General features: G+C 52.6%; 1 protein-coding gene and 1 long non-coding RNA gene across 10 annotated transcripts in view; both read right to left on the bottom strand.

Annotated features, from left to right (window-relative positions):
* TMC6 (transmembrane channel like 6) overlaps window positions 1-24,159 on the bottom strand; it is a 55,545-nt gene that overhangs the window by 27,700 nt on the left and 3,686 nt on the right. The window lies entirely within an intron of this gene.
* On the bottom strand, window positions 22,735-23,724 carry LOC121104954. Of its 3 annotated transcripts, XR_005837315.1 has the most exons (4): window positions 23,701-23,715; window positions 23,323-23,430; window positions 23,015-23,152; window positions 22,735-22,853 (listed from the first exon to the last, which is right to left on the bottom strand). It is a non-coding gene; the product is annotated as an uncharacterized LOC121104954 (long non-coding RNA). The 3 variants fall into 3 exon arrangements; XR_005837314.1 differs by lacking the exon at window positions 23,323-23,430 and having other exon boundaries at window positions 23,701-23,724; XR_005837316.1 differs by lacking the exons at window positions 23,323-23,430; window positions 23,701-23,715 and adding an exon at window positions 23,508-23,527.

Below are 24,159 nucleotides of genomic sequence, written 5' to 3'. Positions count from 1 at the left end.
CCTTGGAGAGCCAGGCACTGGTGTGTGAGTGTGGGGGGAGGGGAGCATGTGCGGAGCTGAGGTGAGGAGGGAAGGGGACCGGCCTTCCCAGCTGCCCTCCTTCCCAGCTCTCCTGTTCCGAGCGTGGTGAAGAATGCTGGCAGAAAAAGGAAACGCTAGGGAAGAAAGAAGTGTGGCAGGGCGCTTGAGTGAGGACAATGCTATGGCCCTTTCTTTCTGGTTGGTTGTGCGGAGCCGCCCCTCCAGTCCCCACTGGGTGCACGCACTGCCAGGTGTGCAGCCTGACGCCGGGGCTCATCCCTGGGACTGAGCCATCTGACAACCCCTGGCCGACCTGTGGACACGGTGGGAGGTCTGTCCAGCGCCCTAGAGGCTGTCCAGAGGCTTCACTCGGGAGGCCTGACGGCCTGCTCCTGAGGGGCCCGCTTCAGCCGACTACTCCTGCCTGCCTACTGGGCGCCCCAAGGTCACCAGGGCCCCTCACACTTCTTACTTCGGATAGGGTTTGCTAGAACCAAGGGAACGCAGAGAGGCTCGAATCAGGACGATCCCGTTTTCGGTTTTGACAGCAACAGTCGGCAGCTTGCCGTCTACCACAGGATGCAGGCTCATGCCCGTCACCTTTACACCCAGGCAGCTGTGAGAATATCACTTGGGCTTGCCAGGCTCCATCCACCAGGCTGGAAGCTGAGAGTGGCCAGGGGGGGCGCAAACTTGCCAGTGGCCGTGTCTCCTGCTTTGGAACTCGACATCCTGAACTCAAAGCACTGTGTTCTGCAAAACGGAGCTTCCAGGATTCCGTGCTTGTAGTCTGGCCTGCGACGCTGCCTCACACCGCTGTGCCATGTAGCCTACCGCCCTGTGGACAACCTCAGGCGGAGATGGGTGGGCCCCCTGGTAGTTTCTCTTTCTGGCTGAATGCTTTCTCTTCGGCTGTCCGCCCTTCACTGCCGTGATCTCGGGGTAAAGGTTCGGCGAGTAGCACAGGGTGCCCTTGCTGGCTGAGGCCCCAGATGGCAGGGGTGGGCCAGCGCCACAGCTCGGGGTTGCCCCTCCGACCAGCCTGTGCCCAGGGACTCACGCCTCTGTGCAGGTGTGCCGGAGGCGGACAGCTGTATCCAGGGCAGCTGAGGCCACAGTGGTGATGCTCAGTGGTTAGTGAGGCCAGGGGATGTGGAGCTGACAAGCGAAGCTCTAATGAGCCATGGGGAGAAGGGGCCTGCCGGGAGAGGAGGGCGGCCCACACTCCAGGCCTGGGGCAGCAGGGGGTCTGGGCTGCCTGTGGCTGGTGGTGGGACCCCCAGATCCTGCCAGGCTTTTGAGATCCACTGTGGGAATGCTGTGAACCTGGAGAGGTATGGGAAGGCGGGGTCTAGCTGTCACAGCCCCAGCCGTCATCCTGCAGGAGGCTGGGCCAGTGGCCCCAGGTGGGGGAACTGGTGAGCAGCAGTCATGGGCCCCACTGCTCCTCACCCTACAGAGGATCCAGAAGACAAAGCTCGGGCCTGGCGAGGCCGTGGGAGGTCAGGGCAAACCCACAGTGAACATACCGCCCAGCACTGGCCGCATGCTGGCTGGGCCCATGCTCACCTCAAACCGTCCCCTTTCCAGACGGTCTCACAGGGGTAGTCCTCTTTGGCATTGAACCCAGGCAGGGGCGGTGCCATGTCTGATGAGGCCTCTGGAGGCTCACGGGCATCACCAAGACCTTCTGTAGGTGGGGAGCCAGGTGCCTCGGTGCGCCTCAGAAGCTCAGGATTCCCTGGGCTGAGTCATAGCTGTCCCGCAGGAGTGCTTTAGAAGATCTCTGCAAAGAGGCTGCGCTAACCGGCGGCTGCCCGCTGCGTCTCAAGTGGACGGCATCCACGGGTGAAGCTCGGGTAGGAAGTCCCGAAGGTGTGAGGCTGGCCAAGGGCTCTACCTTGCCATGCCCTTCCGCAGCCTCCCTCTGAATGGTCATAGATGCGCTGTTGGCTGGAGGGCGCTTCTCCGGGTTGTGTGGCCCTGCCATCCGTGTCCCCTACCTTGCAGCCCTGTGAGCTCGGGACAAGCTGCCTATGACGAGGTAAAGGCTTGCCTCTGCACGCTTCATCACATCACTCCGAGCATGAACGCAGGTGCTGCTGTCGAGGCGCTTGGTGCGTGTGGAGTACGCACGGCCGCGACGTTCCGATTATCCCCAGAATGACCTGTGTGGGCCTCATCCAGTCAGAGTTGAAGCCTTTAAGTGCAAAACCTAGGTTTTCTGAAGAAATTCTGCCGGTGCAGCCTGCGCCCGCCCCTGCCATCGCGATTGCAGCCGGCTCCCGAGCCCCGCTCTGCCTCCTGTCTGCTGTCCTGAGCACCCGTGGGAGCCTCAGAGCTCTCGGCAAGCGCACGCGCCTGTTCCTCCTGCCCGACGGAGCGGGGAGGCGGGCCGGATTCTGACTTGTTAGCGGATGGCCTTTGGCGGGTCTCAGGACTGGCCAGCCCAGCTCCTCTCACCGTGCTGAGACCAGTGCTGAGCCTAGAAGTTTTGCTTAAAAGAGGAGGGCGCTGGGGGCGGTGGGCGAGTCGAGCGTCCGATGCCCGTCAGCTCGGGCATGATCTCGGGAGGCTGTGAGGCGGAGCCCCATCTGGCTCACGGCAGCGTCTGCTGCTTCTCTCTCCTCATCCTCTCCCCCTGTTGCACACACTCTGTCTCTGAAATAAATCTTTTAACAAAAAGGAAAGAGAGTAGGCTGCCAGCTGCCGAGGCGAGGCCAGCGAGGCTCTGCGGCTCCTGCAGTGCGGGAGCGGCCGCGGCTCCTTGCGGCCGGCTGAGCAGCTACTCCGGCGCCCTGCGCCTCGGCCCGGCAGCTAAAGTGGAGCAGCAGGAGGCCACCCGGGGATTCCACTTGCCTTGGTTTGGGAGGTGTCCTGGCACTGGGATTTTTAAAAATTTCAGGTGAGAATTCCCTATACTTTTGAGGGGGCGGGGACCAGCACTCCACCCGCTGCAGCATCTGACCGTCTCAAGCCCAAGGCAGAACTGCCCGCCTCGGGCGGCGCGTCTGCAAGCTTCTGTCCTTCACAGCCGGCCTGTCGGGCGCATCTCACCTAAGGGGACCCGTCACCCGTGCTCCCGCCCCGGCTGGCGCGATGCGCGGGGGCTGGCGGGGCATCATGGCATCGCCCGGAGTTCGATTGGCAGGATTTTCCCGCTCCATCCCGACTTGGCGCCGTCCCTGGGAAGAAGCTTCTTGAAATGCAGATCTCCATTTCCGCTCGCCAGCGAGCAGGTGTTCAGGCGCTCAGCTCTCTCGTCTTCGCCCGCCGCCTCTTCTGGCCTCAGCGCTGTTCAGGCGGCCCTCTCTCTGCCTCGCCTGCTTACAACCCGCTGCTTCCCTTGTCGTCTTTGCCACTCTCACGGGTCATCAGAGACAATTTCGTAGGAAGTGCGGCTCCGTACGTATTGTTTCCTTGATTCTGAACACACCGAGCCTCCTTAACTACCGAGGCGGTCCGCGCCAGATCTCGGTTTACCTTGTGTCACCCACCGGTCCCCGCTTTCCCCAGAATTTTGTCAAAAATGGAATCCGGCCTCCTGGGCCCAGGGCTGCGCCACCCCCGCCCGAAGCCTGGCGCGGCCTTCCGGATATTCTCGAGGCCTGCCCTTGGCCTCCTCCCGGGGGAGCAGGGCGCTCTCTCGCAGTAACTGCACACACAGGCACCTGCTGGGCGGGCGCCCGGTGCTTTGCCCACTGTTGACTCCCTTTCCTCCTTGCTTTTAACTTCTCCACGACTGTGACCCTTTTCCATGTCTTTGTGACTTTCCAAGAGGCTGGGCAGAGCCAGGAGTTCGCCACCTTGCCCCAGCACCCTGGTCCTACCCTCTTGATAAGATGCAGGAGAGTGGAGCAAAGAGACACTTTCCGTTCTGAGCGATCTCTGAGCAAGAGGTCCCAGAGGGCGTGGCTTGTCTCCAGAGACCGTCTTTACAATCCTGGTGATCAAAACACTGGCGCTTCGCCGAAAGCTCATCTGAAGTCGCGGTGTTTGGAGTAGCCTGAGAGCCACTGCGGTCTGCTTTCCAGCTACTGCCACCACCCGAGATGCCACACTGAAAGCACTGCTTCCTGCAGTGCCCTGAGTTCTGCTCTGCTTGTGCGAAATGCTTTTTGTGAAACTTCTTTCATGGAGTTATTTGAGGATACTTGATGAGAATAAATGAATAAAATGTCAGGAAACACAGAAGACCTTCATGATTCTCTTTGGTCCAAGTTGTTTCTGAGACCCAAACTGGGTCATGGATGGCGAGCCACGGTCCTTGGGCGTGACACACTCGGCCCGGGCTGACCTTGCGTCTCGGGCGTAACGCGGAGTGGGAGCTCCGCGCTCTCCGCTTCTCGATGGTCAGCGGTAAGCTTTCAGCGCGAGCTGCAAAGCCACAGAAACACAATGGAAATAAATTGTAAGCCAAGCGACAGATATTCCAAGAGCTCATCGAAGGACCTACTAGGACCTACTAAGGGGAGATCGTGAGTCCGGAGGGCTTGTTACAGACAACAGGACAGCTCTACTCCCCCAGTACATACAGAGTGAAAATCGGCCATATCCATCTGTGAAAAATAAAAACACATTTATTTGAACAGCCAGAGAAAAAAAATTGCAATTTATTAGATTCAACAAAGCGCTGTACTTCTGAAGCAACTTCCGGTGCGTGTTCTTCAGCGACCACATTCTATGAGGAAAAACGTTAAAAGCCACAAACTTGTTTTTAATCTCAGAGTTACAGACATCTTTAATTCAAAGAGTAAAAAAAATCAACAAAAAGCAAAAACAAACCGAGTCTTCCATCCCCAATTTTAAAATATCAGTTTTCTACAACTCGATGCTAAAGCGGCAGCACGCTTGCCAGATGCTTGGGCATACGCATATCTTGCCCTTGCGCATATTTGATATACATGCGTGAGCGTATATACATCAAATATATGGAGCATAACGTAATGGCAATGAGATGCTCTTACCTCTGAGGAAGGTTTGTTTAGCTAAATACGACAACTTGAGAAAACAAGCCTTGACCCAGTTTGTGCATAGTTCATGGTCCTCTGTAAAACCAGCTTTTTGTCGATCTGCAATTTGCAGGACCTTCTTTTAGTTTTTTGTTCTTTTTTTTTACATTTTGTTTGATAAAACCATTAAAAGCTAATTAAAAAAATGTAATGCTACAAGTTTCCTGATCAAGCAGGCAGGGAGCACAATGTTCATATATTTTTAAACATACTTGAGGGTATGTTACTCCATTGTCTGTCTTTCTTGCAAAACAATCAAAACATTGATCATTTTAAAAACATAAAGCAATTTTTATATATAAAAGCACTCTTCAAACATCTATTTCTTTTTTAGGAGTCCGTTATTTGGTAAATATGTAACTGCTACACATTAGAGAGATTAGGTATTTTTCTTCTTTGTGTTTTTCCTTTTTCTTTTTTTTTCTTTATTTTTTTTTTTTTTTTTGTTTGTTTTTAATAACATCTTCAGTGCTAGGAGTCGGATTTACAAAATACACATGAAATGGTGTGGAGCTGCCCTCGGGAACCCTGGCTTTCCCTGAGGGGCGCATCATGTGCAAGACAGTGACCTGGCGTCTCGTCACCTCGACGAAGGGGGACAATCGACAGTCCACAACGATGGCCGGTTACGACGACACTGTTCAATCAGAGCTCTGAAGCGAGCGTATCTGCATTCTGAAAATAGGTTTCTTTACCGCCGGAAGTCTCTTTTTTTTTTTTTCTTTTTTTTTTTTTTTTAAATTCCTTTTTAAAATTTTTTATTTTAAAGTCTGAAGGGGAGAAAAAAAAGGTCTCTGTAAACAGGTGGGAGCCCTGAGGCACGGGCCCCTCAGCGGTGATCACCACCCACGTCTGAGTGCTTGTCTCACGATTCCCCGCGAAGACCGTCCGCTCTCCGCGGGGACCTATAGCCCCACAGTTCTGCAACAGCTGTCTTCACAAAGCTCACTTTCTATTCCACATGGAAGCACGATTGCAATACTCTGGTAATCATTTTCTTGCATTAGTCCACAATAAAAGCCGCTAAAGGTAGGTATACATATTATTTCTCAGAGATATACATGTAATTTTAGAGCCTTAATAACAAGAGTCCTTGAGTAAGCTTTTATTGCGTGAATTGTCACCGGCCCTGTCCTATGAATTCTCTTTTCATGTATAGGATTAGCAAAAGGAAGGGCAGGGACACTCAGTGCACAAAGTTAGAAGCTAATAATAGTAACAAACGTTTGACCAATGCGCCAAAAAAAAAAGCATATACTGAATAAAGGAAAACCCACAGTTAAATCCCTCACGCCGAGGCAGCATAAGCTTACAGAAAGTGCGCTGCAGCGCCCTACACGCACTACACGCTTGTTTCCACACACACACACACCACGCACACACACACGCATAGGCTGTGAACTCAGAAATGTTTCCTAGAGAGCCTGTTTCTGCGCTTTTTGATGTCAGCCTGGAAGTGTAGAATTCGGCCGCGGCAGTGTTTGCATTTCATATTGGCCTGCTGGATTCAAGTATTTGCATGTTTGACATGTCGCTTTTTTTTTTAACTTTTTAAAAAATATTTTTTGGGATAAAAAAATGGCATGAAAAGTAATGAAACAAGGAGTAATGTGCATGGCGGACCCGTGGGAACAGAGACGGCTGCAGGCCGCTGCCTGCCTCCAACGCAGCTCGCCGGTCTGGGCGCCAGGCCGCCGCGTGGAGCCCACGCTCTGCGCCCAGTGATGGACACCAACTCCCCTGATTACGGGGGTTCTCCGCCTCTGTGCCCAGCCGTGCATAATCGTCACAGGCTCGTTTAAATAGGCTTTTCTCGTCTCCCTCCTCCGCCCCCTTGATAAAATAACCCTTTCCAGCCCACAATCTGAAAAGTGCCCTTCATGATAGAACTATTCTAAAAGCAGCTTTTATACTTAAAATCAAAGCGACAACACGTAGCCAGCACAAAAGCGTAAGACAACACCAAATAAAAAGCTATGAGGAACATCCTGTCGTTAGCATGTGACACTGACCAAGGAGGCAGCCCGCACTGTCTCGTGAACAGTTCGCAGGACTGCGGCCAGGGTTGTCTTCAGTACTGGACAGAGAAGGTACTCAAAGGGCTGCCGGGCTGCTCAGGTAAGCCCCAGGGTGCTCAGGCGCCGCCAGAGACTGGAGAAAGGGTCAGCTTTCTTCCTAGTGCTGATGATTGTAAAACGCCCACGGGGGTCCTATATCGGTCTAGATGGATTCCGCTGAGAAGGTCGCCAGGAAGCAGGGGAGTGTTCAGCGGGGTGGGGCTTCGTCACCCTGCGTCGTCACTGCTGGGCGGGCCACAGGCTGTCGAGTACCCAAGGGGACACTTCACTTGAATGCTGCTTCCCTTTACTTTGCAGGAGGCTAGCTCCGGTGACCCAGTGTGCTCTCCGCTGGCGTGGGAGCTGCCAGCTGGCAAGGCGCTCTACGGCAGATGTGCCGGTGCTGGACTGCCAGCTGGAGGTGGGGCGGCAGTGCTTGGCCTTAGGCTAAGAAGCGGTTCACCTGCTTCTTAGCGACAGCTAGGCCGGAGCCATTGAAGTGTTTCCCAGAACACACCTAAAGAGCAAGGATAGCAGCTTAAAATTAAGAGCTGTTTTTTTTTTTGAAAGACTAAAAATTTGACAGAGCTTCAGCTAGACTAAGAAAAAACAGAGAGACTCAGCCCAAAGTGAATAGGGGCTGAGAAGGGGACATGAAGACCGCTACTGCGGAAGTACAGCGCATCCTGAGGGGCTCAGAGCGACCATGCCAGCCGAACCGGACAACCTAGAGCGGACAATATTCCACAGAAACGAATACCCCCTGCCAGACGGAATCATGAAGAAGCAGAAAATCTACACAAACCAGTAACGAGGAAGGGAGCTGAATCAGTGACCGGAAACCTCCCAGCACAGAAAGAAGCCAGGACCACATGGTTTCACGGAGGAATTCTACCAAACATTTAAAAGAGAATCAACACCAATCCTTCTCAAACTTCTCAAAACACTGAAGAGGAGAAACACTCCCTGAACTCATTTTATGAGGCCGTGTTATCCGACACAAAGCCAGATCCGGACATGAGACAACCACAGACTATCCCTGATGAACACAGATATAAACATTCTCAACAAAATATTTAGCAAAATTGAATTCAACAGCACATAAAAGGATTGTACATTCCTTGATTAGAGTGAAGTTTATCCTGAGATGCAAGGATGGTTTACCATTTGCAAATCACAGAGTGCGACATCAAGCTGATGGGTGAAAGATTCAAGAGTCCTCTCGTCTCAGTGGATGCAGAAATAGCATTTGACAAAAACACAACGACCTTTCATGACAAACACCCTCCAAGAACAGGGGACAGAAGGAACATGCCTCTGAGTCCAGGAAGGCCATCCGCACCACACACACACAGAGCTAACATCATACTCGACAGTGAGAGGTTGAAAGTGTTTCCTCTGGGGTCAGGAACACGACAAAGGATGCCTGCTCTTGCCACCTCTGTTCCACACAGCACCGCAAGTCTTAGCCGGAGCGATCAGAATTGAGGAGCGAGAAGAAATGAAAGGCATCCAAATCAGAAAGCAAGAAGTAAAATGGTCACTATTTTACCAGAGATGTAGCGTATTGAGCTTATATAGAGAAAATCCTAAAGACTTAACCAAAAACACTGTAAGCAAGTGATCAATGAGTTCAGTGAAGTTGCAGGATATAAAACAAACAAATGAAAAACAGCTGCCTTTCTATGTACTAATAATGAAATACCTGAAAAGAAATAAAGAAAAAAAATCTCATTTATGACAGCATTAAAAAACAAGAAAAAGGGCGCCTGGCTGGCGTAGTCGTTAACGCATCTGCCTTCGGCTCAGGGAGGCGTGATCCCGGCAGCGTTCTGGGATCGAGCCCCACATCAGGCTCCTCAGCTGGGAGCCTGCTTCTTCTTCTCCCACTCCCCGCAACGTATTGTTCCCTCTCGCTGGCTGTCTCTCTCTCTCTGTCAAGTAAATAAATAAAATCTTAAAAAAAAAAACAAACAAAAAACAAAGAAAATACTTAGGGATAAGTCGGACCCAAGCAAGTGAAAACTTTGTGCAATAAGAAAACTAAAAGACTTAAATGAAAGAAACTGGGCGGAGATACAAATGCAAGGTGGCCCAGACACAAAGCCGTCTGCAGGTTCCGTGTAATCTCTACAAGAAATTTGGTGGCATTCTTCACGAAAATTGTTGAATGTGAAGAAATGTGTGGAACCACAAAGCCTCAAATAGTGCTAAGCGATTTTGAGAAAAAGAGGAGGAGAATTTCAAAGCTGGAGAGGCATCACACTTGCTGATTTCAAACTATAACACAAAGCCGCAAGTATTCAAAACAGAATGGCACTGGCAAAAACTTCAGACACATAAAGACCAGTGGAATAGAATAAAGAGCCAGAAATAGATCCCCATGTAGACAATTGATTAATATTTGACAAAGGGCACCGAGAGCATTCAATGGGGGGAAAAAGAGCAGCCTCTTAAACAAATGTGCTGGAAAAGCTGGGCTACGTGCAGAACAGCGTGGGTGCCTGTCTCCCACCACGCGTACAAAAGTTAACTCGGAAATGGATTAAAGACTTAAACATAAGATCTGGAACCATAAAACTCCTGGAAGAAAACAGGGGAAAAAGCTCACTTGGCATTGGTCTTGGCAATGATTTTTGATAGGACACTAAAAGCACACGGCTGCCTGTCTGGTTCGGCTGGAAGAGTGTGTGACTCTCTCGATCTTGGGGTTGGCAGAGTTGGAATCCGCATTATTAATGTAGAATTACTTAAATAAATAAAACTTAAAAAAAAAACAATAAAAGAAAAAATCAGTAGAAGTAGGACTACATCAAACTAATATCTTCTCTGCACAGGAAGGAAACTGTCAGTATAATGAAAAGATAACCTATGGAATGGAAAAATATTCACAAGCATTTTTGATAAAGGGGTTAATATATTCAAAATATATAGAGAATCCTATAACTCAGTAACAGCAACAACAAAACACCGAACAACCTGATCAAAGATGAGCAGAGGAACTGAACATTTTTCCAAAGAAGGCATACGCAGATGACGAAAGCAGACACGAAAAGATGCCCGCATCACTCAGCATCAGAGAAATACAAATCAAGAAAACCTTGAGATCTCCCTCACCCGTTAGAATGGGTAGAATCAAAAAGACAAAAATAAGAGACACAAGTGTTGAGGATGTGGAGAAGGGAACCCTTGCTACAAAGCTGCTGGTGGGAATGGAAACCAGTTCGGCCACTCTGAAGGTAAAGAGAACCACCGCGGGATCCAGCCACCGCTGCTCCAGTGCTGTCGCTGAGATCGTCCGCGGCACGCCTTAGCGAGCGTCCTGTAACAGCGGGGGGAAGTAACTTGGAAGATGAATCACGGGGCTGGTGCTAGCTGGTGAATGAGTGTCTTCCCACAGGCACTGTGTATGTGCACGCTCTCAGGGGCCTGTCCTGGTGGGGGGGGCACATGGCCGCGGCCAGCTCCGCAAGAAGAAACAGATCACGAGACACCTGCCCGCGGTATTGCATCGTGGCCTGCCAAATCCCCACATGGAAGCTCAGCCCCCAGCCCCTCCAGCTGTGCCCGTATTTGGACACGGGTCTTTAAACGGAGTGCAGTGAAAGTAAAAAGCAAAGAAAGATCATTAGTGGACCTAATCCACCACAACTTCTGTCCTTCTGGGGAAGGGGAAGTTAAGGACACACACACTCAGACTGAGAGGGGTGACCATGTGAGGACACAGGGGAGGGCAGCCGTGTGCGGACCATCCAGAACACGAGCCCGGAAGGAACGGACTCTGCCGACACCTTGGTGTCTGACTACCGCCCGCCTCCAGAACCCGAGGCGTCAGCGTCGTCTGCGGTGCTTTCTCCGCGGCTGCCCAGGACACTCGCTGGCACCGAGCCCGGTACTGCTGGGGCGCAGCCTGCGGGCAGCCCGAGCGGCGGCCAGGAGGCGTACATGTGCAGGGACTTCTGGGCCTTTGGCGGCTTCCTCCTTGGAGCTGTGGCCGGACCCACCGGCGTTGCCTTGAGTCAGGTTCGGTGGAATGTGACGAGGAGCCCGTGCTGCAAACACAGCGTCCACTTGGGAAGTAGGAGCCGGTCGATCTGATTGAGAAGCAAAGGGGGCGTAACGAGCTTCCTGGGACTTCTTCCACGACATTCTTCAAAGAAAATGTATATGACCACGGGTGTACTAACCACTGGAGAAAAGGTCACGTCTTTAAAAGGGCTTAGCATATGTGACTTTATGATTTTAACCTCTTGCCTTATCATTTTACCATGTACTCTTTAATCCTGGATGTTTCAGTTATATTATTTCGTAATTCCACCTCCAATCAGGAGAAGAACCCGCATTTTGGTTGTGAGCCTCCCCAACCAGCCACACAGGCACGTGGTTTCCTGGCAGCCCTGCGGCCCTGACTGGGGGAAAAAGGGAGCACCCAGGACTAAATGACTATTAGTCGGTATAACTGAAGGCAAGCTTAACTGTTTAAGCCTCAAAAGAGTAAAAATGGCAATTCTCCAAGAATATGGGGCGTGTCTGCCTATGGCTGCCACGCCCCGTCTCTGGGCCTGGCAAGCGCCCCCAGCGCAGCGACACCAGCATGCATCGGGGTGGCAGGAACCCCTCTCGGTCGAGACTGCGCCCGCCCGCTCGAGGCCCAAGCTACGGTGGAGTGCCGTACCTGGGGCGTGAGGTTGCGGAGGGGCGAGCCAGCTGCTGTCCCATCTGAGGGTGTCCGTACTCCAGGGAGGCGGAACCTGCACGAGCCAGAGGGGGAGAGCCCGGTCCAGCACGGCCTTCGGAGCTTCCGCCCACACGTGCAGCAGCACAGACTGCCGCTGCACAGCAATCTGACTTTCGCAACCTTGAAAACCTACATTATCTTATGGTTGATAGACCCAGCCCCACATTCCTGCAGACGCCCTGGGGGGGGCGGGGATGGCAGCCGGAGGGCGGCAGCTCCTGTACTCTTCCTCTGCCTCACGTGGGCCCCTCAGAATCAGAGCCTAAGATGCACTACGTGCTGGGGCAGCAGGCCTAGGAGCTGTGATGGGCCCACAACAATTTTCAAACTATCTGCAGCTGGTTCCAGCCTCAGCTTCTTACGCTCCAGCACATGTCTTCCATGGCGCAGCCCATTGGAGGGCACCGGTGCGGCCCGGCAGAGGCTGGCTGGCACCCAGATCCCGGGCCTGGGCCACTGGGGGGCTTGAGGTAGTTTCTGGCCCGGGAAAGCCCCTTTGCTCCAGTGAAACGTTGTGGAGAAGCAAGTATCAAAGTGAGTCCCGAGCCTTGTGCTGGTTGAAAGTGCCTGCTCTAAGGGCCCAGCGTGGCCCCTGGAAGGGTGCTGTGCCAGCGGGACCCTGCCTCGGGAGCAGGCTTGGCTGGATGCTGAAGAAGCCCAGGCGGAGGAGAGCTGAAAACCATGGCAGCTGGAGCGCTGGGCCCACACATTGCCAAAGAGTCTAGGGCCCCTTGGCCCCTCCCTAGATCCTCCTGGGTTCTAGGAGGGGACAGCAGTCACTTACAAGGAGCTAGAGGACAAGATGACAGGCATATTCATTCCCTGAGGACAAAAGCAGAGCAGGCCGAGCCCCCGGCGCTCCCCCACCTGCCCCATTTGCACGGAGAGCAGATCGTACCAGAGGGAGTAAGAGCTGGTCCAGCCGGGGGGACTGGCTCCCCCAGGTCGAAGGCTTGGGATTGGTTAACCCTGGAGGTGGCCTTGTGGGTGCAGTAGTGTTTCTGGGCACACTTCCACGGTTCGCTGAGACAAGAGAGGCTTCAAGTAGCTGGGAGGCAGGGCCAGAGGACCCACGTCGATTTAATGTCTGACTGGTTACACAAGAAAGGCAGGAGACAGAGCACAGGCATTCTTGAGACAAAAGAAGGAAAGTCACTGCAGTGTTTGGGGAAGCGTGCACAGTGCTCTCACGGCTTTCCCAGTGAACCCCAGCGAGGATAAAAAAGAAACACCAAGTAAAGCACCCACATGAGAACCACAAGATGCGTGCTCTGCTTGAACTCCTGCCCAGAGACCACCTGCCACCTGTGCCCAGGGCCCAGTGGAGCCTTGCAGGAGACTTCTGATACTGAACTTCCGCTGACTGTGCCAGAACCAAGTCTACCGCTGAGAAAAGAGCAACCAGCACTTTTTGTAGTCTGGGGTTTAAAGCCTTATCCCGACATATCTACTGGGACAAGCTTATACTGGAACACACTAATCGAGGTCAAGCTTCGCTGCAGCGTGAATCCTTTACACTACTTCTTTAGCTATGGAGTCCACTTTCAAGGCAGCCCCTGACAACCCGCAGCTTGGAGACGAGCGCGCCGGGCCTGCGGTAAGAGAGATGGACGTGCGTGGCCCAGCTGCGGGAAGCTGAGCACTGGGCATCTCCAGTACACCTCCGCTGGGTGAAGAAGAGTGTCTGAGAGGCTCTTAGGAGGAAAACCCAAACTGTAGTAACCACTCAGAACCCCAGCTTCTCCTGCCCGGGGCTTGGTTGGGATGTGCGCACATGTGGGCATCTGCCGCCGCCGCACCGCATACGCGACCAAGACAGGAAGTGCTGGCGGCTGGGTGGTTACCGCTGTCGCGGTGGTCCCTGGACCAGCACTACAGCGACCAAGCAACACAGACCCTGCATGGAGCTCCCCTCCAACCTTCCCTGTACCAGGACTTCAAACAAACAAACAAACAAACAAAACAAACAAACGCTAATGCCAACAAAGGTGTCATTACATTCGGAAAAGCAAAAGTGCTTTCAAAAACTGGAGACGAGGGAAAATGATTTAATTTGCGCTCTTCTCTTTTTAGCTAAATGATCATGGAAATATTAAAGTTCTGCACATACATCTCCTCCTGTAAATATGGGAGAAGAATAAACATTAGAATGAATGAAATAATCCAGAAGCTTTCTCTGTTTTTCGTGAGATGCTAAACTATACGTTGAGTCATTATATTTACACCTGAAACTCAATGTTAATGGCGCTGGGACTAAAATAAAAACTAAAACAATAAACTGACTGCGGAGTGAGTGGGGAAAGAAGAGTGCTGAGAGCTTTTTCAAAGAGCACCGCTCTTGCCGGTGCTGGTACTAAGGAATGCCATCTTTTTACGCACTGGTTTCAAAAGGTCTGAGCGACAAAGGTTTGAGAATACCACGAGGAAATGTATTTGCAGAAATTACTTAAACAATAAACACTTCCTTCTCTAAGGGCTGTCTCCTTATAAACCCACGACACGTGTCTTGTCAGCGTCTGGGCCTGAATCTCTTTACTATTCTTGTTTTAGAATTTTCAGTTCAGATTCCCCTGAAGTTTTAAGGACAATTCTCCTCTAAGCCTAAAGGAAATGTCTTACTTCAAAAACTTCTTGAAGTCTGGGGGCGCCTGAATGGCTCATTTGGTTGGAGGTGTCTGCCCTTGAGAACATCAGTCACGATCCTAGGGTCCTGGGATCGAGCCCTGCATGGGACTCCTGCTCAGCGGGGGAGCCTGCTTCTCCCTCTCCTGCTGTCCCTGCGCTTGTACGCACGTGCTCTCTCTGTCAAAATAAATAAAATCTTAAAAAAAAACTAAACTGGAAACACCGGGTGGCTCAGTCGATTCTACGCATCTGCCTTTGGCTCAGGGTGTGATCCCAGAGTCCTGGGATTGAACCGCATCGGAGCTCCTGTTCCCTGAGACCTGCTGCTTCCCTCTCCCGCTCCTGGCATGATTTAATCTCCCCTGGCTGTCTCTGTCTCTCTCTCTGTCAAATAAATAAACACATACATAAATAAATAAATGATATATAAAATATATGAAAAAAAATAAAAAAAAAAAACAAAAGGCAAAATGAGGCAAACTTTGAGAAAGTCTAAGGGTAACAGAGAAATAATCCGAGGGGCGGGAAGTGGCCACACTATCTGGACCTTCTCTTGTCTCCCCATCAGCTTCCCATCCTATAGCCACCACGCCCTTCCACGCGACCCGCGGGGTAATGTTCCCATTCCTGCTGCACACCACGGCGAAAAGAGGGGGCAGAGTGCCAGACTCTGTGCACCCATAGCACACCCCCCCCGCCCCACTCCCGAGTGCGTGGGCAGATGTCAGGAGGAAGCCAGTGTGTACCTCACGATGCTGGGGCGCGGCGCGATGCTGCTGAAAGGCGACCGTAGCCGGGCACACTGAGCGGCCAGGCACTCCCGAGAGGAAGGCAGCGCGGCGGCACTCTGAGATGACGGTGGGGAGGACCCTGCAGAAACGAGACACGGCTGAGAGGTGGGCAGTGGGCGTGCTGGGGCAGCCACCGAGCTTGGCGGTGTGAGCAGTGCCACCCGCCAAGAGGAGGCTGACCATACAGGTGTGGCGTGATCACAGGGCATTAGCCAGGGCAGGCAGACCCACAGCTTGGCATCCAGCTTGGATCCCAGGGCCGGGAGGCAGAGGCCCAGAGGTGGCAGCAGCCTCTGGGAGGCAAAGGTCTCAGGAGCCAGAGAGAAGAGGATCGGCAGAATGCCAGAAACGCCACCAGAGTGTGAACCAATCGTGTGGACTCCCTCCCATGTAGAGATAAAACTCACGGGCTGGGGGCACTCTCCATTTGTTCACACACCTCAAACAACATCCACAAAGTTAAAAACTAAGAAACACCAAGCTTTTTGTTATACATTTTGCAGAAGGGCCAGCACTTCATTTCTGTCTCAAAATGTATGAAGTGTCCACTAGCTCTGTCCAGGAGGCCTACATACAGTGACATGGGCATGAGGCAGAGCTTAAAATGCGGAGGCTGGAAGGACTGTACATCCCCAGCCACGTCCACTAAAGTGGCTTTTACCCTGCTCATGCACCTGGGAGGAGGCTGAGGGGGTAGTAATGGCATGATGTGAGGCTTTCCCAGCTGTCCGAAGCATCTCAATGAGCCTCCCCGGCTCTCACGAGGAGGCTCAAGGGCCAGGGAATGAGGAGGGTGAAGCACTGTGGACAGGTTTGGATTACAGCAGGACAGAATCAAGGCTTCTCCAGTCCACAGGAGAAAGTTATTCCGCCAGTGTGTGGGAAGCTGGTGGGGCAAAGGACATGAAACCTTTTGTGAGCCGTCTGCTTGTCACATTTACTTCTAAACAGAATTTCACAAGACATGAAGCCAGATGGGAGGGCCCCACGGGGGTGGGTGCATAAACACCCAGGGGTACTCTTCACCAAGAGACACCAGGCATGCGGGTGCCTCTCAGACTTGTGCAGTGTGCAACCTGCACAGCTGTCTGCAACTGCCCTACTGTGATCGGCGTCAGCAGGGCGGTACTAGAACTCATGAGCGTCAACACTGATTTGTTATCTGCGAATTCCACAATCTAAAAAACACTCAGTCCCTACTGATATCTAAGCTTATGCCCCAAACTCTTTCCCTCTTTCTAGAATTTTTATCTAAGCAAAAAATGGCATCGACCCAAGACCCCAAGATTACAGACCTATTTAACCCTCTGTGGTATTTCTTTATAATTTAACAACAAGAATGCTTAGATTTTAACAGTGTTCTACTTTTTTCAGAAATTTTTTACTTTTAATAGAGGAATTTGTCCATAAAATTAAAATTCCAATTTTCCACTCTGGATGAAATGTTGGTACCAGTATGCTATGAAGCGGCATGACTCACCACCTGGTTACTGTTTATTCCGTGCGGATTCCAAAGCTACACTTTATCCAAACGATACTGTAAATATGTCAGCTTTAATGTCAAATCAGCACTTACAATAAATGGCAGTAAATGAAAAACAAAAATACCCAAATTAAAAATAGTCTGAAAGTGGATACTCGACAGAATGAGAACTGTATTATGAAAATGTAGCAAATAAGTAAGCCAAGAGATCAAGAGGTTAATAGCTGGCTATTCTCCCTGTTTTCCTTCCAGGGAGCACGTTTTCTTAACTTTTTCTCTATACTTTAGGTCAAGCTGAACCACAGTCAAAACTATGATAGCTGGGGCGCCTGGCTGGCTCAGGCGGTGAAGTGTGTAACTCCTGATGTCGGGGTTGTGGGTTTCAAGCCCCATGTGGAATGTAGAAGTGACTTAAAATTGAAAACACTGGGCGCCTGGCTGGCTCGGTTGAGAACATGTGACTCTGCCGTCTCTCGGGGTCATGGTTCCAGAAGCGTTGGTTGTGGAGCCTACTTAAAAACAAAACAAAACAAAAAAAAAAACCCAAAGAAAACTATAAAAAAAAATGTTGTGGCACCCAGGGTCCCTGAGCCCAAGGTCAGCCCAAGGGAGCCGCCTGGCTTAGCAGCTTTCCACCAGGCGCGAGACGGAGCAGCACCTCCAGCTCGGGCGGCGATCGGCAAGGTGCAGCCCGCCCAGGTCTGCTGCGCTGCGGCCCGAGGCGGCGCAATCACGAACCGTTCACAGAAAGACAAAGTTCTGTAGGTTCCCCTTCTCCCAAATAACACACCGAGGGCACAGCAGCAGAGGAGCAAAAGTTCTCCAGGAGGTGTGCAGGAGGGACCCTGGCAAACTGCCCCAGACTGGCCACTGACAGCCCCCAGAAGTCGACCTCACGTGGCGCTTCGGCGCCGGGTCGGACGGCTGCCTGCCTCTTTACCCTGGAGCTGGAGACCCACTTTCTCATCTGACCACAACAGCGCCAGTGCCCGTCCTTCTAGGTCACTCCTGCCTGTCTCTGCCTCAGCTACTGTGGACAGGAGGACAACTGCTTAGTTCTGCCCGCAGAACTCAGCTCCTTCTCCGGGCTGCCCTAGATCGCGTCATGGCACACTTGTGCTACGTGGAGGTCACCACACCAATACTCAAAGTTTCGGAGGCCAAGGGACAGGAGGACCCACGGGAGTACTGGCGGGAAGCTCCGTATGACACCGAGCAACACCGAAGCTTTCTGAGGTTTTTCCAGTACCGGGTCGGCGCTGCCCCTTCACACCTGTCCGCAATCCTCCAAATCCACTGGGACGGTCCTGCCGGGACACAGTCCCTCCTGCACCACACTCAGGGTGACGAGCACTGAGGGCGATCCTGACTTCTGGCTTGTGCCTCACCCTGCCCCGCTTCCGTGCTCTGTACCGTCCTCCGTCCCGACGGCCAGAGGCTGCTCTAGGAAGCGGGTGCACGAAGCGAGGATGCACAGCGTTGAACAAGATGATCCGTACTTCTGCTGCTGTTCTGAACCACAGAACCCGTTCAGAACTGCCTCTCTCCCTCGAGTCCTGCTTTCAGTGGGAAACCCGAGGGGAACATTCTGGGGAGCTATCTGGTGGCGTTACAGGGGACAAGCGTCTGCGGCAGCCAGCTCTTCCCCTCCCTACTATTTCGGACGTCGGCACTGCCACCGTACCAGCACCAGCTATCGGGGCTGCTCCATCTGCTCACTCTCGGCGTCCGCCTGAGAGCTGCACATCGCTTCCAACGTCACAGCCAGCTCCTCCTGGATCGACGTCTGACACAGGCGCACCCAAATCTACACCCTGAGCTGAGGAGTGCCACTGTGCACTTGAACACCTGAGTGCTGGGGAGGGATTTCAGTCTTTTACCAGGCTTTGAGGAAGGAAGCAGATTGAGATGGAGGAGGAAGGGGTTCACCGGCAGTTTTAAACGGATTTTAAGAAGTGGGAACTCTTTCACTGAGAGGCTTCATGGTTAATACCGGGATTGTGTAACACAGTGCTCAGAGACGACGTGTTCATAAAGCCAGGGAAATCAATCTCCATTTTCACCATCAGGCACTACCTCCAGGTAGTGAGAAGTGCCCAGGCGTGTCTCGTCCCTGCCCCATGACGAGCGCCACCCCGGGCGCCCCCAAATGCGGGAGGCCCTCTGAGCCGGCGGAGTGGCGCCTGGCAGCTCCTCACCTCCACTCTTGAGGAGGTAGCGGTTGAAAGCGTCCTGTATGGTGGTGTTGATGGTAGGCCCGGTGAGGACACTTCCGGGAGTGACGTCGAGAGTGCGTTCTCGGGGTCTATATTCTGAAGTCCTTTCCATGGAACTCCAGGATGGAATTCTGGAAAATGCCAAACAAAATGGAAATCAAAACACAGTACTACAATATCTTCACATTCCTTCATGATAATTTATGGAAATTCTTCTAATCTGCTAGTTAAAACAGGAGACACATCCTGAACTTTTAGGTAAATCATGTGAAGCTCTGGAACAATGCTAGAAGCAGGGATGATAGCTGCCCTGTTAGGAGAGAGTGTTCAGATGGCGTGGCTTGCGCAGCCCACCGTCCCTTCTCAGCTTCCACTCCTCTCACTGAACCAAGGGACTGCAGGAAGCACTGGGTGCTGACCACTTCCCAAGCTTCGTGGGACAAATGGATTTCAGTGGAAAAGCCAAAGCTATGGGATTCATGCTTCCAGGGCTCTTGGCTCAAGATGCAAGCTGCAAGATGAGATACTTTCCTCAAGGTTTGGGGCGGTTCGATCATTTGCTGCACTGGAGTATAGCACACGTGCCTGAGGCCGGGGTGGTGCAGGCCGTGGAGATTTTATCACTTTATGAATTTGGCACGTGACAGCCCATAGGGGAACAGCTACAGGAGGACTGGCTGGTGACTCACTGTTCCTACCGGATTGTCAGTGCAGTATGGGGAGTAGTGAGTGGGACTTAGCTGGAATTGTGCAGCAAGACCTCCAAGGGGATAGCACACTGTTTGAGACATTGGAGGCACAAAGGCTGAGTGACAGGGGCTGAGCCCTCACTGCTGAGGCACCAGGCCACCGCACCGGTATGCCGGGCATCGGGAACTGCGTACCGGGTGTGTGTTTGGTGCTAAGGCTTTGCTACCGTCTTAATTGACGAAAACTGCTGATTGCATTTTTAAGCGTCTACTCGTGCGATTGAAACTGTACAGAGACCAAGAGTGGCGATTCACCGATGAGCCGGAAGCACAGGACCAATTGCTTGAACCATTTTGGTTTGTCCAGTTGGAAATCATTAAGAAACACTAGAACCTTGGCTGAAAGTGGAGCTGTTGCCTTTCCCAGGGAGCCAGCTTGTAGTCTCTCATGATTGGCAGTGAACTCCAGTGTTTGTAATGTCTCACTCCCAAGAGCTTTGGGAGGCATGGAGCCAGGGGATTTTTCACGCTGCTGGACTGGACACGAGCTCTCATGCAAGAAAAATTTGCCCCCAGTGACACAGGACCAGATTCTGCTTGCCAGAATTGTGATGGAAAATCTGTTTTCTTGCCAGAGCCCATAAAGAGAGGGAGTCACACAGCTGGCCCACATTTCTCTGCTATTTGCTATCAGAGGCTTCCAGGAGCTGCGGCTGATAGCACAATTTGAGGCAGCTCTGGAAGGACATTAAAAGTCTCTTTTTTCTAAGCATTTGATTTTCTATTTGTGTTTCTATCATTTTTACTGAAGAAAAACTTCTTTCAGTAGACTTAAAATTTTTGTTTGAAGAGCTATAGATATAAATAAAAATATACAAGAGCTATGACCAGCCTTACTTTGCTGCTCTGGGGTGTTTTCAAAACTTTCCTTCTGGGGTTTGCATAGCAAGATCACGGAGGCTATGAGGTTTCCGGGAAGTTTGGCCATGAACCCAGCCAAGGTCTTGCGCTCTTTGTATTGGAATGGGGAGATTTGAGTTTCTAATGCAATTCTTACAAGGGAATGCAGGTGGAAGTAATCAAACAATGAGTATACATTTGACAGTGGGTGAACCAGGAACTTGAAATGACAGGACCACAAGCGCGGCTTGTTTCACCATGCCCACTGAGTTATTAGAACTGCTTTGGGAAGTAAAATTTATGTCAGTTTAGAGATATGTCCACTGAGGAGCGTGAGCACAGAGACTGAGAGACAAGTGCCTTAAAACCCAAGCCACCGATGTAATCCAGCCACTAGTGACATTCATGTTTGGGATTTCAAGTCCAGTAAAAGCCAAAAATACGTAGGATATATACATAACTCTTCCCTCCTAAATTTTGGCCCACATTTCTAAAAACTCTGGAGAATGTTCCAAGTGCTTAATTAGTGGCCCTTGCTCTGGCTCTTAATGCTGGTAAGAAAGAAAAGCTTTTTGTCTTTTTAGCAACACATATTTCCAGAATATTCTGGGTAAAAGGGTGAATGTATTACTTGGATAAGTCTCTAGTTAAGTAAGACCAGACTGACACAATTTCTTGTTTGGGAGCTAGCTGCGAGTCCGCAATTTGGCTGAGCCACAGAAAGGCAGGGCAGGAAGTCCAGAATGTCAGAGAAAAGCATGTTCCCGATCTCTTGGATGGCAGAGGCTTTCAGCTTGAATCCAAGAACAGCTCCAGCCCGAGGTTAGACAGTGATGATGCAGTACCCAGCTGCCCAGAACAAGGCCGCGATAAGAGATTTAATTCAATTACACTTTTTTTCCCAGAACTTGCTTTTTACAGAAATTCTTGCTCTTCAGGTTTATAGGTCATGTCAAACTCCTTTTGAAGTACTGACACTGGAGGCCACAGCGGGGCTGTCATCTAAATACCGCTGGGCAGGTGACCTTGACGCTTGAATTATTCTTTCTTTTTAATAAAATAAAGGTACTGCAGTTTTGCAACCACTTGTGTGCCAAGATTACTAAAGAGAGGCGAGGAGGGGGGTGAAAAGGGAATCCTGGTGAGGTTACCACTTCCAGAAACTAAAGGACTGAATGTGGAAACTGGTAGAAATAACCGGGCAGTGCACCCCAAAGATTCACGGCCACTTGTCTGTGCATGGAGTCAAAGAAGTGATCTCTATCCCTAAACCAAGGTATTTAGGAGCACATTTGTTCTGACTTTAAAATCCATATATCTTGCAAGCTCCGTTACTTTACATGGGCCAAGTGAAACTGTGTGAAGTGATGAGCCTTGCCTGGGTATTCATGGGCTCTTAAGACATAATTGCCCATGCGCCTGGTACACACTTTACTTTACGGTGATAATGTGCGTGACTTTCCAGCCCCAAGGAAGACAGATATAGAGCCATTTTACTGGAATGCCGAAGTTACTTTTTGATTTAAAAATATCCAATTTTTAGTATTAATAGTACACACACACACACACACACACACACACACCTCTCTGCAAGGCAGAGCAAACCCTGTGTGGAGTGAGATGCACATAAGCAGCATACACTGTGTGCACCAGTGACTGGGACGGCTGTCTTGGCTTCCATACACAAGATCTGATTGGGTGAGGGGCTCGGCCTGGCCTTCCAAGGTGCTGGAGCTGGGCCCATCCTCTTGCCGCTCAGAATTATTGGACCCCACTTCCCGCAGTCGCGACACACAAAAGTGCCTATCTCTGTGCCCGGGGCTCCCAAATTATAAAGGTGCTCATCTGAGACAAGCTTGCTTGCTCTAAGGTGAACACTGCCACTGGGGAGTGGGAGCACTTGCGGCTAATCGCCTTCTGCTGCGACGCAGAGAGGTCTTTCCGCATTATTCTGGGCCTGATGCTGGTGGGCGGTTTCAGGGTGGGGGCAGCAGAGCAAGGAAACGCTGCATGAAGGAAGATGAGTGATACTTCCAAAGCCTGGAGAGCCGCACGTTGCCAGGAGCCCGAAGCCGGGAAGGGCGGCGTGAAGGCTATGTTATGCGGATTGTGGCTAGCGCAGGGGGCAGGTGGCCGGGGCGAGAGGCAGCGCTGGGCCGGGGGATGGCAGGGCCGGGGGAGAAGCAGGTTGGCGGCGAGGGCCGTGATGCCCCCGCTGCTGCAGCTCCAGCCCCTCCTCCGCCACCCACCGGCTCTGCTCCTCGATGAGCTGGTGGAAGGAGTCGTGCACCTCGCTCTCATCATAGGGGCTGGGCTCCTGGCTGCCGGGATGAGAGAGGAGCAGGGGTTCCCGATTCAGCTGACCCAACCCTGCCCCAGCGGCCACCCCTTCCACAGGCCCTGGTCCAGGGGGCCTCTCCGGGGGAGGGGAGGATGGGGGAAACATCTCTGCCCTCCAGTCCCCCAGCCCCAGCACACTTACCCGTGGTCCTCTGGGGTCTCGGGAACACTGAGGACAAAGTTCAGGGGCTGGGCCATGTCTGTGACCCACGCCCAGCCAGTCGGCAGTCTAGGGCAGCTCAGAGTCTGGGCGCAGCCTCCAAAGCCTCCCGCTGCCCATCTGAGGAGACAGGGAGTGGCCACCAAGGTTGGCCTTCAGAGCCTGGTGCCCAGCCAAACCACCCACTCCCCGGGGAACGTGGGAGGTGCCCACAGCCCAGGCCGACTGAGCCCCTGCTTGCCCCCCATCCACTGCCAAGCATGTGGTCAGGTTAGTGACCCCAAATAAACCTCAAGCCAGAATGGACCGAGGGGGAGTCCCTTCCACCGCCCGAGGGAGAGCGGAAGGAAGGGGGGGTTCGGAGCAGTCCCCATCGGTTTCCTCCACGGCGCCAGTCCCTGGGAAGGGGGAAGGGGGTGGGTGGCTGTGGACATAGCCCTCCTTGCCTCGGGCTCTGCCCCAGGTATCCACCGACCTCTTGGTGAAAAAGGTCAGGGCAGCTCCCAGACCTTCCTGTGCCTGCCCTATAACCCCAGAGCACTTCCCCTCACAGGAAGCCCTTCCCACGGCTAGCCCTCCTCCCCCCACCAGCCCCAGAGGGCCTCCTCCAGCCGGGCCCCCACCCAACCCAACGGGCCCCCACCCAACCCAACGCTGCCCGTCCTCACCCCCCCAAACAGGGATCACAGCACTCCACACTGGGCTGGGCTGGGGCGCTGCAAGGTCACCAGTTCTCAGGAGACCGACTCCCCTACATTCCATCACCCTACCCCAGGGGCGGGCTGGGCAGCTGGCTGGGGGAAGGGAGGCTGGGCGTTAAACAGGCCTCCTTTGTCCAGCCTTTGTCCAGGCAGAGGGCTCTGCCATCGCCCGGGACAACTGGAACCAGGGCGGCCTTGTCTGGGCTCTTCACCCTGTGGGAGTGGCCCCGGGCCCAGCTCTGCGTCTGCCCTGTCCTTGGTCTTCCTCCCTCCACCCCACCGCCACCCCCCCACCGTCCCCTCACCCCCTGGGTGGGGACTCGGCACTCAGAAAGCGGGCTCCACTCAAGGGGGCTTCCTCTGCGAGGCCAGTATGCCCAGCTTCCTCGCTTAGGGGCCTGCAGGACGTTCAGTCTCTGAGCCCAG

This window comes from Ursus maritimus, unplaced genomic scaffold, assembly GCF_017311325.1.
Source record: "Ursus maritimus isolate PB19 unplaced genomic scaffold, ASM1731132v1 scaffold_24, whole genome shotgun sequence".
Lineage (NCBI taxonomy): Eukaryota > Metazoa > Chordata > Mammalia > Carnivora > Ursidae > Ursus > Ursus maritimus.
The sequence above is the reverse complement of the archived record's forward strand: the minus strand, read 5'-3'. Positions and strand labels throughout refer to the sequence as shown.